Here is a 12,207-nt window from a genome sequence, read left to right as displayed (position 1 = left end):
CTTCGACCCAACAGTAATTGCCACATTCTGTTTTAATCCCACTAACACATCATTCTTCTCTTCGCGGTTGGCATCCCTTTGGTGAGTATGTAAATAAAAGGTTATTGAGTCAATTGTTATCCTCTGGTGCGGTGATGTGGAACTTCACCGGAGTGGCAACAACGTCTCAAACTCAGCAGGGCCGCGTTGCCGGAGAGCTCGTGTTTTTTAGCGGACGGTGTTGCAGGGCTACTGTGTTGAAAATACAACTCATAACAGAGGCCGAGGACGATCGTGTCGGAGGGATTCATACGAGGGCATTGCATATTCATCATGTCTTCCGGATTTTGTTTCTTCTGTCTGTTTCCTGAGAGATTGGTGTGTGTTTGAAATGGTTTAGCCGCACAGATGCTGGTGTGTCTTTGTAAGTAAATCTGGAGGAGTGTTCCATTTTTACAAGGGCAAAGGTTTTAAGAGGCTGATGCTAAAAGCCTGTTAAAGACAAACCACATCATTACTCAGGGCGACTAGCACCTTCTGGACATGTGAACGCTTTCGAAGCCTACCAGAGGGAATCTGGATGGCCTGTTGTGGCTTTGACGTTGCTGTGTTACATCTTATCTCCAAATATACTTTCAGGAAGTTTAAACACCACCATGTTATACCACTAACACAAATACAATTTAACATCGGAAACTTTTCTATTTTTTAATACACATTCTTGGTCCCACAGTCGTGTCAGGAAATGTCCTGAATCCACGATGAGGGAGTTCCGGGATGTGAGCGAAAAAACGGGCTAAAGTGTAACTAGACAGCGATGTTGCCCAGTGCCGATTTTCAGTTCACCATGTTGTTGGCTAAGACTACATTACCCATCTGTCCCCTCCTTTTCATTTGATCAGGCAACTGACTGTTTGTCTGACTGTTTGTCTGACTGGATGGTGGATGGAACACAGCAGCCAACTGGGATGTCAGGGTTTTGGTTTGGATATATTTTGGGAGCACCCTGGGCTGTGTTGCGAAACACTGTGACCCTCCGCGGCTTTAGATTCCTCCGTGGGGGGTTAAGGGAAAATCCCTGTACCGCTTGTCAATATCCAGCCATCTCTTCTGGCCGACAGGAAGACCAATGTGGCGCAGGACAAAGGGGGAGGGGAGCGGCGGGCGCTTATTTGCATGTGTTACGCCGTGCATCTTCTCTTTGCTGGCGGGAAGACAAGTGAAACCCGACTTCATCGATCACGTGCTAAGAGGGGGACTCACGGGGCATGGTTGGGACGCGTTGAACCTCTGACCCCCACTGGCCTAACCTGGATAACGGCCGGCCTACAACGACAAGGGGGGTGGGACACAGAGAAGAAGAGCATCCTCCTGCCAAGACATCATAGAATTTGAGAGATCAAGGACAGGTCACATTACAATGGGTTTACTCCTCTCCAGCTCTCCATCGCTCCATCTCTCTTTCTCTCTCTCTCTCTCTCGACTTCTGTTTCCATCTCCATCTATCTGCTTATCTCCCCCCCCCCACGTCTTTTACTCTCCCCTTCAATCTCCTATAACTCTGTTTCACGCCCGCCCACCCCTCCACCATCCCCCTCCACTTCGATTTCCCCAGTGTGCTCTTACTGTAAACTGCCTACGTAATTTAAACGCAGTGCCTTCCTTTTTACAAAAGGATGGCGAAGAGGATAGGAGAAATGGAAAAGGGGGGGGGGCACAGGAATACAGGAATACCATTATCACCATCCACCAACAACTGTGAGCTGGAGCTTCAAGCGCAGGGGCAAAATAATCCTGCCACTCAGGGGAGTGTACAGTTGATCTGTGTGCCACAGTTGTGCAGCCTGTGTGTGTGGTTGTGTGTTCGCCGGCTCAGGGTTGTGTGGTTGTGCGTTCGCCGGCTCTGGGTTGTGTGGTTGTGCGTTCGCCGGCTCTGGGTTGTGTGGTTGTGCGTTCGCCGGCTCTGGGTTGTGTGGTTGTGCGTTCGCCGGCTCTGGGTTGTGTGGTTGTGTGTTCGCCGGCTCTGGGTTGTGTGGCTGTGCGTCCGCCACCTCAGGGTTGTGTGGCTGTGCGTTCGCCGGCTCTGGGTTGTGTGGTTGTGTGTTCGCCAGGTTTGGGTTGTGTGGTTGTGTGTTCGTCGGCTCTGGGTTGTGTGGTTGTTCGTTCGCCAGCTCAGGGTTGTGTGAGGGTGGGCGGCAGGAAGGCAGGGGCCTGAGGGTCTCATCACAGTGATGTGCTTCCTTGGCCTCCACTCACCATTGTGATCTCATCTCTGAAGAGGCAACGAGGAGAGGGTTTTTAAATGGGCTTTCATCTTCTTATTGGAGGGATGCTTTGTTTGTGTGTGTGTGTGTGTGTGTGTGTGTGTCTGTGTTGTGTGCTGTGTGCTGTGCATTTTGCAGAATCCGTAAATTATGTTCTGTGTGATGTATGGAAGCGGCAGGTTTTTTCGGGCTTTTGGTTGATGTGCTTTTGGTTGATGCTGTTGATGTTTTCTAATCACCCTGTATATAGTGTGGACAGCATGCTGTGTGTGTGGGATGTTTGTGTTTGTGTTGGATGGGGAATTGCTTTCTCCCAGCATTTTTGACTCTATTAGTTGTATAGCAGTGTGGTAGAATGCAGGGTGGTCTCTCGCTCTCACCCACACACACACACACACACACACACTCACTGCACTCGGCATCAGTCTGGCAGATTGGAGAGAGGTTCTTCCTGCTACTGGACTCCAAGACATTATTAATGTGAATCACTGACCCACTCCGTATTGATCACTCTGTGGTCTCTCTTGATCTCTTTCACTCCACCACTTAACTGCAGTCCATCAGTGAACGGATCCAACATCCTAGTGAATGAGGAGGAGGCCGGCGCTTACCGGAAAAATCACCCTTCCTCTCTAGATTTCCACGTTCTGTTCGTTTTCATCCGCTTCTGCCGTTGCTCTAACAACTATCTGGATTCCTGGGAGTTGGCTGAGACTTCCAGACGGTCGGTCCTCTATTTTGGTCTGTTGTTTGGTGTCATCCGCCGGGCCCGCGCCCCAGGGTGAACACAGCGCTGCTCTTTCCAATCTCCCAGCCGGTCCCCACAGGACACCGTAGATTTACTTCCACTGGCAGGTATCAGCTCTGGCCGGCCCAGGGTTCCAAGGCTTGACCATCTGGCGAGGGGCGAATCACAGCCTGCACTCTGATTGGACCAGGGGTTGCTTCTGTGATTAGATCAGATTCGAGCGAGCGGGGGAAAGAGGCCTGGGTTCTGCCGTCTGTCTGGTCCCTGGCCACGGTGACGGGTGGTGGGAGGGCACATGGTGTCTTAAAGTTTGGGGCCTGGGACACAGATCAGACGACACGATGCGGTGCCATTAAATACAGTGGTCAGTAAAGAGATTACCTGAGGAATTGAATTACTCTGGTTTTCCAGATCGTGATTTTATGCGGGGAGTGGTTAAACACAAATAAAATGGTCCGATGCTTGATTACGTTCTGGGTTTGTATGTGCAAAGCGAAGACACAGAAGTGGGATCAGAACCAGAGCCAAGACCTCCGATCCCAGACCACACGTTCTCTCCTCGGTCAAATTTCAAAGAGGCCAACTCCTGTGGAATCATGCTTGGTCCAAACTCTGCAACCAAGGCTGCTGGTTATCACACACGCTATGCTAGGATGACAGATCTATGGATTTAGACTCAGTTATGATTCCTGTCAGCGCGCCAGCGTCATGTTTACAGCGCCGACAGTTCTAGAGCTGAACGGTTGCCATCAGTGTTCACACAGACGGACCAGGAGAGACTGTGGTTTAATAATGTGCACAGCGACATGGAGGGACGGAAGAGCATTCAGAGTTAGGTGGCTTAAAGGGGTAGTGTGGGATATTGGCAATGAAGTGTCTAATTTCCAAGAGTCTGATGAAAATGTTGATGAATATCTGAATGCTAGTTTATAGTTTATTAGCTAGCATGCTAGCGGTCCCCATAGAAATCCAATCATTATTCTAACACTAGTTAGCAATCACACAAACACTAGATAGCATACCAAACTGCATGGAGAGACCTAAAAATGTAATCTAAAAGTTGAAAAAGTAGTTGTCCAGCCTCGTTGCAAAAATCCCCAACTATCCCTTTAATCTAGAAAATAAACCCAACTAATTGCCGTCGTCGTGTCTTCTTATGTACTCAGCTACACCACGGCTAATACCTTAACCACCATGCAACTGAAACACATCTGTTTTCCCACATGGCACTTATTTTGTACTAGCAAGATGTGTGGTCAAATTGGGCTCTTCAACTTGTATTCTGTGTAAAGTACATGTATTGCAAAGGCCACCCATGACATAATAACAATAAACAAAAGGTAATAATCCACACTGGACTAGACCTTGGTTCAATGTTCAGTAACGTAAACAGAGTCCGCGTGAATCATTAACGAGTTTGTCACATTCTGTTGGGAATCTGTGACGGCTCTTTCTCAGTAAAATTCAATCCCATCGCATTACCAGAGTTAGAAACCCCCTCCCCCCAACCCCCCCTTCCCGCAAGCGATGTTCATTGTGCTGCTCTGCTGTTTATTGGCTCTGTCGTGGACAGATAGTGTTGGTGCTCCGCCCCGGGGCCCCGTCCCTTTGTCTTGGCCCCGCCCCCCTATCCAGCAGATGCCACGGCAAAGAGGTCCGCTAATTACACAAGTCTGTTGTTGTAAACTTGAGCCGTTGCAACTCCAAGGCATAGACGAGAGACGGAGTTTCCAGGCTTTACCTGTGTTTCGACGTTCAGACAGCGTCCACACTCACTCTCTTCTCACTTCTGTCCAGGCATGTAGCAGGCAGGGTGATGTTGGGCACCAAGTGGGTGTGGGCGGGGGTGACAGCTCTTGTCTCCCCCCGGTCTTCCCCTTCTGTTCTGACTGGGTGAGGGCCGCTCACACTGCCCTCTTGGGGTGTGGCCTTCCATGTCAAAAGTCACTTGGCCCTGAGGCTTTCCCTCAAATCTTTCCGTAGCGTCTCTTCTGGAGGTGTGAGTGTTTGGTAGTGTTACTAAGGGAGAGAATAGGGGTCGTTTCTGTCTGCATTCATGAGATAGCGACCCTGTGTCGTAAAAAACACAAAACCCGACAAGAACAACAAAACAACAATTTTGTCTCACTTTCAATGTAACAAACAAATGTCAGTTATCTTTCAGTGGCTTTGGCCACTTTGTCTCTATTCTCTTTTTTTTCTCAAAGCTTTTCCCATCTCCTCAATCTCTGCCCCCCCCCCCCCCCCCATCTCAGGGGATGTCCGGAAACTGAGAGGAGCGAGCTCTGCGTCTCAAACAACACACAATCACCCAGGCCACAGCTGCACAGACACGGTCGGCTAATTGCATCATTCAGCAAATGATAAAATATGGAGTTGCCTTCTGTCATGTTTCAAGAGAGAGAGGTTTTCTGTGGTTGATTTTAGTTTTAATGGTGAGCAAGAAGGGTCTGCTTTGATGACTTTATGTTCAGTATGATAGTGTAGGCTACACAACACCTGGACTTAGCACTTTCTAGTGTTTGTTTGTTTGTGTCTTCGGTTGATTTGGTTGGGTAGCTTAACTAGTATTATATTAGTATTTTTACATGGTCTTATATAGGCTAGCTGAGTGGTTCTGATCATTGAGGAAAAAACGAATGTCTTTAGGCTGCCATTTTAAATGGACAGTGCCAATCAAAGAAGCCATGCCCTTTGTGCAGAATTTGTCTTTAATCTTTATGAATTATGAATTCAGCTCTGTGGTTGAAAAACTGCATTGACATTATCCATTCTTACTTGCTCTTTCTGTTTAACTAAACTACCTCTTCAATGAACTCTGTCTCATTGTAGCACTCCTGGATATTTGTTTGCTCCCCATCACCAGTAGAGTGCCTGCTGAATAAAGCCTTGGACTGTAGCAGTATTTTCTTTTGCGACCTATTTATTCATAACTACTTGTAGAGGTATTTGCTGGTACAAAAAAATGTGCTTTAAATTTCAAATGGGAATCTTGAGCTGGGTTGAAAAAAGGCAAGCCACAGATTCACTAACACCCCCCAGCCCCTGACCGCCCCCCACCCCCCATGTCAACCTTTTCAAAAGCATCTATATTCTCTCACTACGCTCAGAACCGTGTTGTCATGTTGCTATGCTACCTGAATGTCAAGCAGAATGTCAAAGCCATCGTGATGTTTGAATACACAATGGATATGGCTCCTCAAATCGCCCGGCTGAAGACAGCGGGAAGTGCTGTTACTGATCTGTTTAGATGCTGGAATGCTGAAGGCACATGAAGAAATTGATAGATACCAAAGCTACATCATATTTTAATGTGAATACATCCAATGCGCATTTGATGTGTTCCATGGCTTTCTGATGGAGGTGATTGCAGTTGTGTGGCATATGTTTCTTAGTAGTTCTTGTTATTAGTAGAACTGGTGTTTTGGTGCTGTTAGTATCAAACATTGCATTGGTATTTATGAATATTTTTTCACAGACATTGCTACTGGTGATCAGTGTGGAGTTCTTCTGAGGCAAGCTTTCAATGCGCTTCTGACCTTTCACGTTTAATTTGGATTAATTGATAAATTACCATAACCCATGGTCATTACAAGTATCACGGTCAGTGGCAATGACTTCCAAAGACGACGGGAATTGAACCCCCTCTCCCCCAAACTCCCCAACACTCCCACTCGCAGGCAGAACAGGAGCCTGGATCGGGTAGGTGCCGGGGGGGGCTCGGGGGTGGGGCGGACAGACTCCATATCCTGTCACATGATGGCTTGTGCCCATGGTCTGGCCAAAGCATGATACCGGCCTCAAGTAGCTTCCAGACAGGAAGTGATGAGTCGGTTGTGCGCCATGCTGTTCTCCGTGTGTCCTCAGACAACGTCTTTAGTTACCTCTCACACTAAGATGTTTCATTTGACTTCATGGTTGAAATGAGAAATTTGTTTCTCCTGTCTTGGTTTCATCTCCGTCCAAATGTTGATATTGTTCGGGCATGCTTTTTTGTGTTCAAGGCATCAGGAATTTCAATCTCATTTTCTGCTCTAAATTATCACTTAATGAATGTAGAGTTTGGATTTGGAGAGAAATCGCCCTGGTAATGGAATGTTAGTGGTTTAAGAAGCATGCTACAGTCATTATTGGTCTCAATGCTGTGATTAAGTTGATTTGCAGGGCGAATCCATCAGAGGCCGATGCATATATACACACACATATATATATATATATATATATAATATAGAAATGCACGAGCGCTGTAATACGATTATGTGATTTAATAACTTATTAATGTAGTTTGTTCTCTGTGAAATTCTAAAAGGAGGCCTTCCCGAACACAAACTACAGCAGATCACAGGTCTGTATAAAGACTGTGTCCTGGCTGTTCTAAGTTGGGCAACAGCAACTGAGAAGTCACCAGGAGTGAGTTGAAACCATTCGAATATATGTGGTCCTGCAGGCCAGGGTTGTCAGGTGTTTGTCATGGTAACGCCCTCTGTTGACAGCCACAGGTCAAGGTTTCGCCTAATCAAACATAATTGATGGCCTGGTCCAGCCACACTCGATGGGTGTGCTGCGTGGCGGCCCCAGAACCGGGACGGAGATCTGTCCGAGATCTGTCCGTCGGAGACTGACTCCCCACAACTTACGGAAAACCTGCGGAACAACAGGAAACAGGAAACGCAATCTGTGGAATATCACAAATGATGGTTCTCTCTGCCAGCAAGAGGGGTGAGATTCCTATAACCAGTGTGTGGTCCCACGCATGTTGGGAGGTGCCGGTTTGTTACCACGGCGATAAATGACAATGTCCATCCGCACCTTAGACACCCTGAATAAATGTGTGGCCGCACTTTAATGAAATATTTGACTTTCAGCGTTCTGCTCCGGGCTGTCTGTTTGGGTACAGTCGCACAAGCCTGAATTTCCCTTTAAGAGCGTGGTACTGAATTCCCTTTTATGAAACACACATAAGCACACTCCATATTGCAGAAATGCAGAGTTCCTCTTTGCAGAAGTACTAATGCCTCATGCATATTCCTGTGATGTGCAGCTAAGGCTCAAAGCCAGTCGTCTGATCTTTGATGTGCGATGATTTGTAGACTACATGCACTAATTCATTCCACACCAACGTGCAGCAGATAAATAGGGAACCACACTCAGGTAGGGGGAACCTGTGTTTTGTGTTCCAGTTGAAAACAAGACGGGTGCCTCTGCTGTCCCTGTAGAAGAACCGTTTTTCATGGTTCCATAGAGAACCCAAAGGATTCTAGCCTGGCAACAGCAGCTCTCTTAGTCCCAGTCTGGCTCCCTGCTGCATGGTCCCCTGGCTCTACCCAGAACAAAAAAGGTTCTCCCTGGAAGAGGAATTTAAGGGTTACACCGTAACAGCTTTAGCAACCACTTCTGCACGTCTTCAACACCTGCCGTGCCCTAGACAAATTACGTGAAGGTCATGTCTGAATTTGTGTTCTGTGTGTGTGTGTTTTGCATGTCTGTGTAAGTGTGTATGTGTGTGTGAGTCAGTCACTGCGCGCAACCTAAAAATGTTAGCCTAATGGGCATAGTCTAGTCTTCTCACCTGTCGGGTCCCATTAGGCTGGGGGGAGAGTGACCTTGGCAGACTCTCTCCCTGCATTAGGGAGAAGACTGGGGGGGTCTGCTTCACCCTAATGATGTCTCTGTGAAATCGGGGCCGTAGCCGCCCGCCGCTCTCATTACGCCCCTCCAAATTCATTTGCAACGTTGATTTTGCCGGCTCACGCAAACGCTGCACACTGGCCCCGGCCACTCGACAACACTCGGATGAATAAGTTCACAGGTTTAATGCTGTTTCCACCAAACATGTCAATACTTCTCTTGGTATGTGCAATATAGTCAATGATAATGTATAGTTGATATTATTTGGGCTACATTGGTCTTAGAGACTATGGGTCTTAGAGACTATGGGTCTTGGGGACTATGGGTCTTTGTGATTATGGGTATTAGAGACTATGGGGCTTGGGGACTATGGGTCTTGGGGACTATGGGTCTTAGTGACAATGGGTCTTAGAGACTATGGGTCTTGGGGACTATGGGTATTAGAGACTATGGGTCTTAGTGACAATGGGTCTTAGAGACTATGGGTCTTGGGGACTATGGGTATTAGAGACTATGGGTCTTGGGGACTATGGGTCTTTGTGATTATGGGTCTTAGTGACTACGGATCTTGGGGACTATGGGTCTTAATGACTTTAGGTCTGGGGGACATGCTAAGTCTGTTTTCAAATGGCTACCATGGCGACAAACAATGATATTTAATGACATATTCACTGGACCTGGGAGGAATGAGGAGTTGACCGAGCTCTCTCCATCTCCCCCTCCCTCTCTTTCCCTCGCTCAGCCCCCCCCCCCCCCGCTCTCTCTCTCTCTGGAAATGGGGATAGAGAAGACTGTCGTGGGGGAAGGAAGAAGGATGATTGGCACTTTGCCTCTGACCTTGAGCCTGTTTGATAGGATGTGTGTGTGCTCCGAAGACACCTACATAATCACCTCTGGTTGCACACACACACACACACCCTATTGGCTGTACTACCGTAGTACTGCATTTAACAGGCACTAGCTACTCTTCCCGGGGTCCAAACCAAAACGGAACATTACATCACGCTGCAGGATTTGATTGGCAGCTGTCACGTCAGCTCTGATACACTGCTGTAGTCACGCCAACAGATGATGTCATCGCACGTAGCGACACATACCACCAGCTCCGTGGCTCGCCCTCGTTTTTTTGCGGCCACAAATGCCACTGATCTCATTTGACTGTACCTGTGATTCTCTCCCTTCCCCAGCCTCCTTTTCTCCTCTGTCATGTTCCCGTTCATTTGCCCTGAGCGCTGGCTTCTCTTTGGAGCCAGTCTGGCCCTCCATTCTCACTGCTCCCGTCTCATCTGTCAGAGCAGGGGGGAAAGCTGTCACGGGGGGGGGGGGGGGGGGGGGACATCAGTATGCTCTTTTCATATCTCGCCCCCTCTACATTTTTTTTCCCCTCCCCGCAAACATGAAAATAGTTTATGCCCCTGAATAGCAAAAACGCCTCTAATCCCGTGGTTTGTTGGAGAGCAAACAGACCCAATTGACCACTTATTATTCTGTGTGGAATTTTTCTATGTGGGGTGTTTGTGGTATCCATGGCAACAAAGTAGAGAGCACATATCCCCCCTGCCACCAAGGGAAAGGGGGTGGGGGGGGGGGGGGTGAAACGGAGGGCTAGAATAATGCACACTCATTGTGTGAGAAATGGGACAAGCTAAAGCCTGCCTGTTGGAGTGTGTGTGTGTGTGTGTGTGTGTGTGTGTGCGTGCGTGCGTGTGTGTGTGTATGTGAGACAGAGTGTGAGCGGTGGGGCGGATCAGGTAGGCACTATTCCAGCATCAGCTCTGTCCAGCTGAGAGAGGCAGAATGGAGCTGAGTGTCTTGAGAAGATAATCCCTGCCATAACGTGTCCATTCTTATTGGCTGACACAGACCCTCCCATTCAATTTAACACTGTGACAATCAATGAGAGGTGAGAAGGGCTGTGGAGGCTGAACCGTGGACCACCTCAAATACTAATGTTAAATCCCCAAGAGCTGTGTGATTGGAAGTGCACGCATGTTTGCCCGAGTGTGTGCGTGCGTGTGTCTGAATGGTTTATGTGTGTGCGTGTGTGCGTGCGGGCGGGCGTGTGTGTGGGGGGGTGTGCGTACCGACGTCATGTTTTCATACATGTGAACATCAGGTGACTACAGAGAACACGGTGTACTTTATTGCACCACCAAGCAGTTAAATAATTGCATCGATGTTCATGCATTCAGCCTGTTCACCAGTGTTCCATCACCTTGTTGTTTCTGGTCTAGTATGTTCTCTTCTTTTCTGCTATTCCCCTTCATTCTGTTCTGCTATGTTTGTTCTGTTCTGAAATGTTCTGTCCTGCTCCACGGCATGTGAGGTTTGCTTATTAAACCAGGAACCGAGTCCTCTTAGCATTAGAGGTTGGCCGGCAGTAGGATGCACAGTGTTATTTTGCAATATGAAGGAGGTTAGAGAACTCGTGTTTTGTCCAATGACTGGAAGTCTACAAGATCTCCTAGCATGCTAGCTGCTTCTTGTGGACTTCCAGTCACTCGGCTAATGCTTGTCAACGCTAGCTTGTGACATATGTGGGTTTCTAACCTTCTCCACCCTGGACATGTGATACGGTGTCCACGAGTTCCTCCGACCGGGGAAGTCAGAACCGTCCCTTTAAGCTCTGCAGTCAGGGGTCGCTGGGATAGCCTTCGATCGTGGAGCATAGGTCAGGGCTTAGAGGTCAGATACAGTGATTGCCCTGTGTCCAGGGGATGACCCCACCCCGCTGAGCCAGGCCGACCGGGCCGTGACCTGGAAGTCCTTTCAACGCTGGGGCTTAGAGGACCTCACTACTTGGCTGATGGCAGCCCGAGGGGTTAAGAGGCATCAAGTGGCTCGCAGGGTGTGTGGGAGCATAATGCCTGGAAAACACCACCCAGTTGTGTTCCAATAAAGGCTTTCACCAAGCCAGGTGCTTAAAGAATGGCCTTAATTAAGTTGTTCTCACGCCGTGGTGGTAAAGCAGCAGCAAAACATATTTCTTTCTTCATAATGGACTAAAATCAAATCATGGTTTTGGGTTCTATCCAAATAGCAGGTACTGGGCACTTCATCGGCAGATGATGCCAGCAGTTTTTGGGCGAAAGACATTTGCGTGCTGGGCGGTGGTTGTGTTAAGAGAGGTAGCAGTGGTTGTGTTAAGAGAGGTAGCAGTGGTTGTGTTAAGAGAGGTAGCAGTGGTTGTGTTAAGAGAGGTAGCAGTGGTTGTGTTAAGAGAGGTAGCAGTGGTTGTGTTAAGAGACGTGCTGTAGTTGCGTTCACAGAGGTATTGTGGTGTTGTTAACAGAGGTAGTGTAGTTGTTGTTACTGTGGGAGCAGTAGTTGTTTTAACAGAGATTCTGGAGTTGTGTTAACAGAGGTATTGTAGTTGTGTTAACAGAGGTACTGTAAGAATAAAAATGTAATCCAATCTGCCACTAGGTGGGCTGACACACTATGTCTTTGGGATTTCCTCAAACCTCACAAACAGACAAGTAACTAGATGAGTGAGTTACTTCCTCATTTCTCTCTCATTCATTTGGTTTGCTCACTAATAACACCATTGGAGTAGACCAGAAGGACCATACCTCTCCGTGACCCCCC

This window comes from Esox lucius, chromosome 12 (genome assembly GCF_011004845.1).
Source record: "Esox lucius isolate fEsoLuc1 chromosome 12, fEsoLuc1.pri, whole genome shotgun sequence".
NCBI lineage: Eukaryota > Metazoa > Chordata > Actinopteri > Esociformes > Esocidae > Esox > Esox lucius.
Note: the sequence above shows the minus strand (reverse complement) of the source record.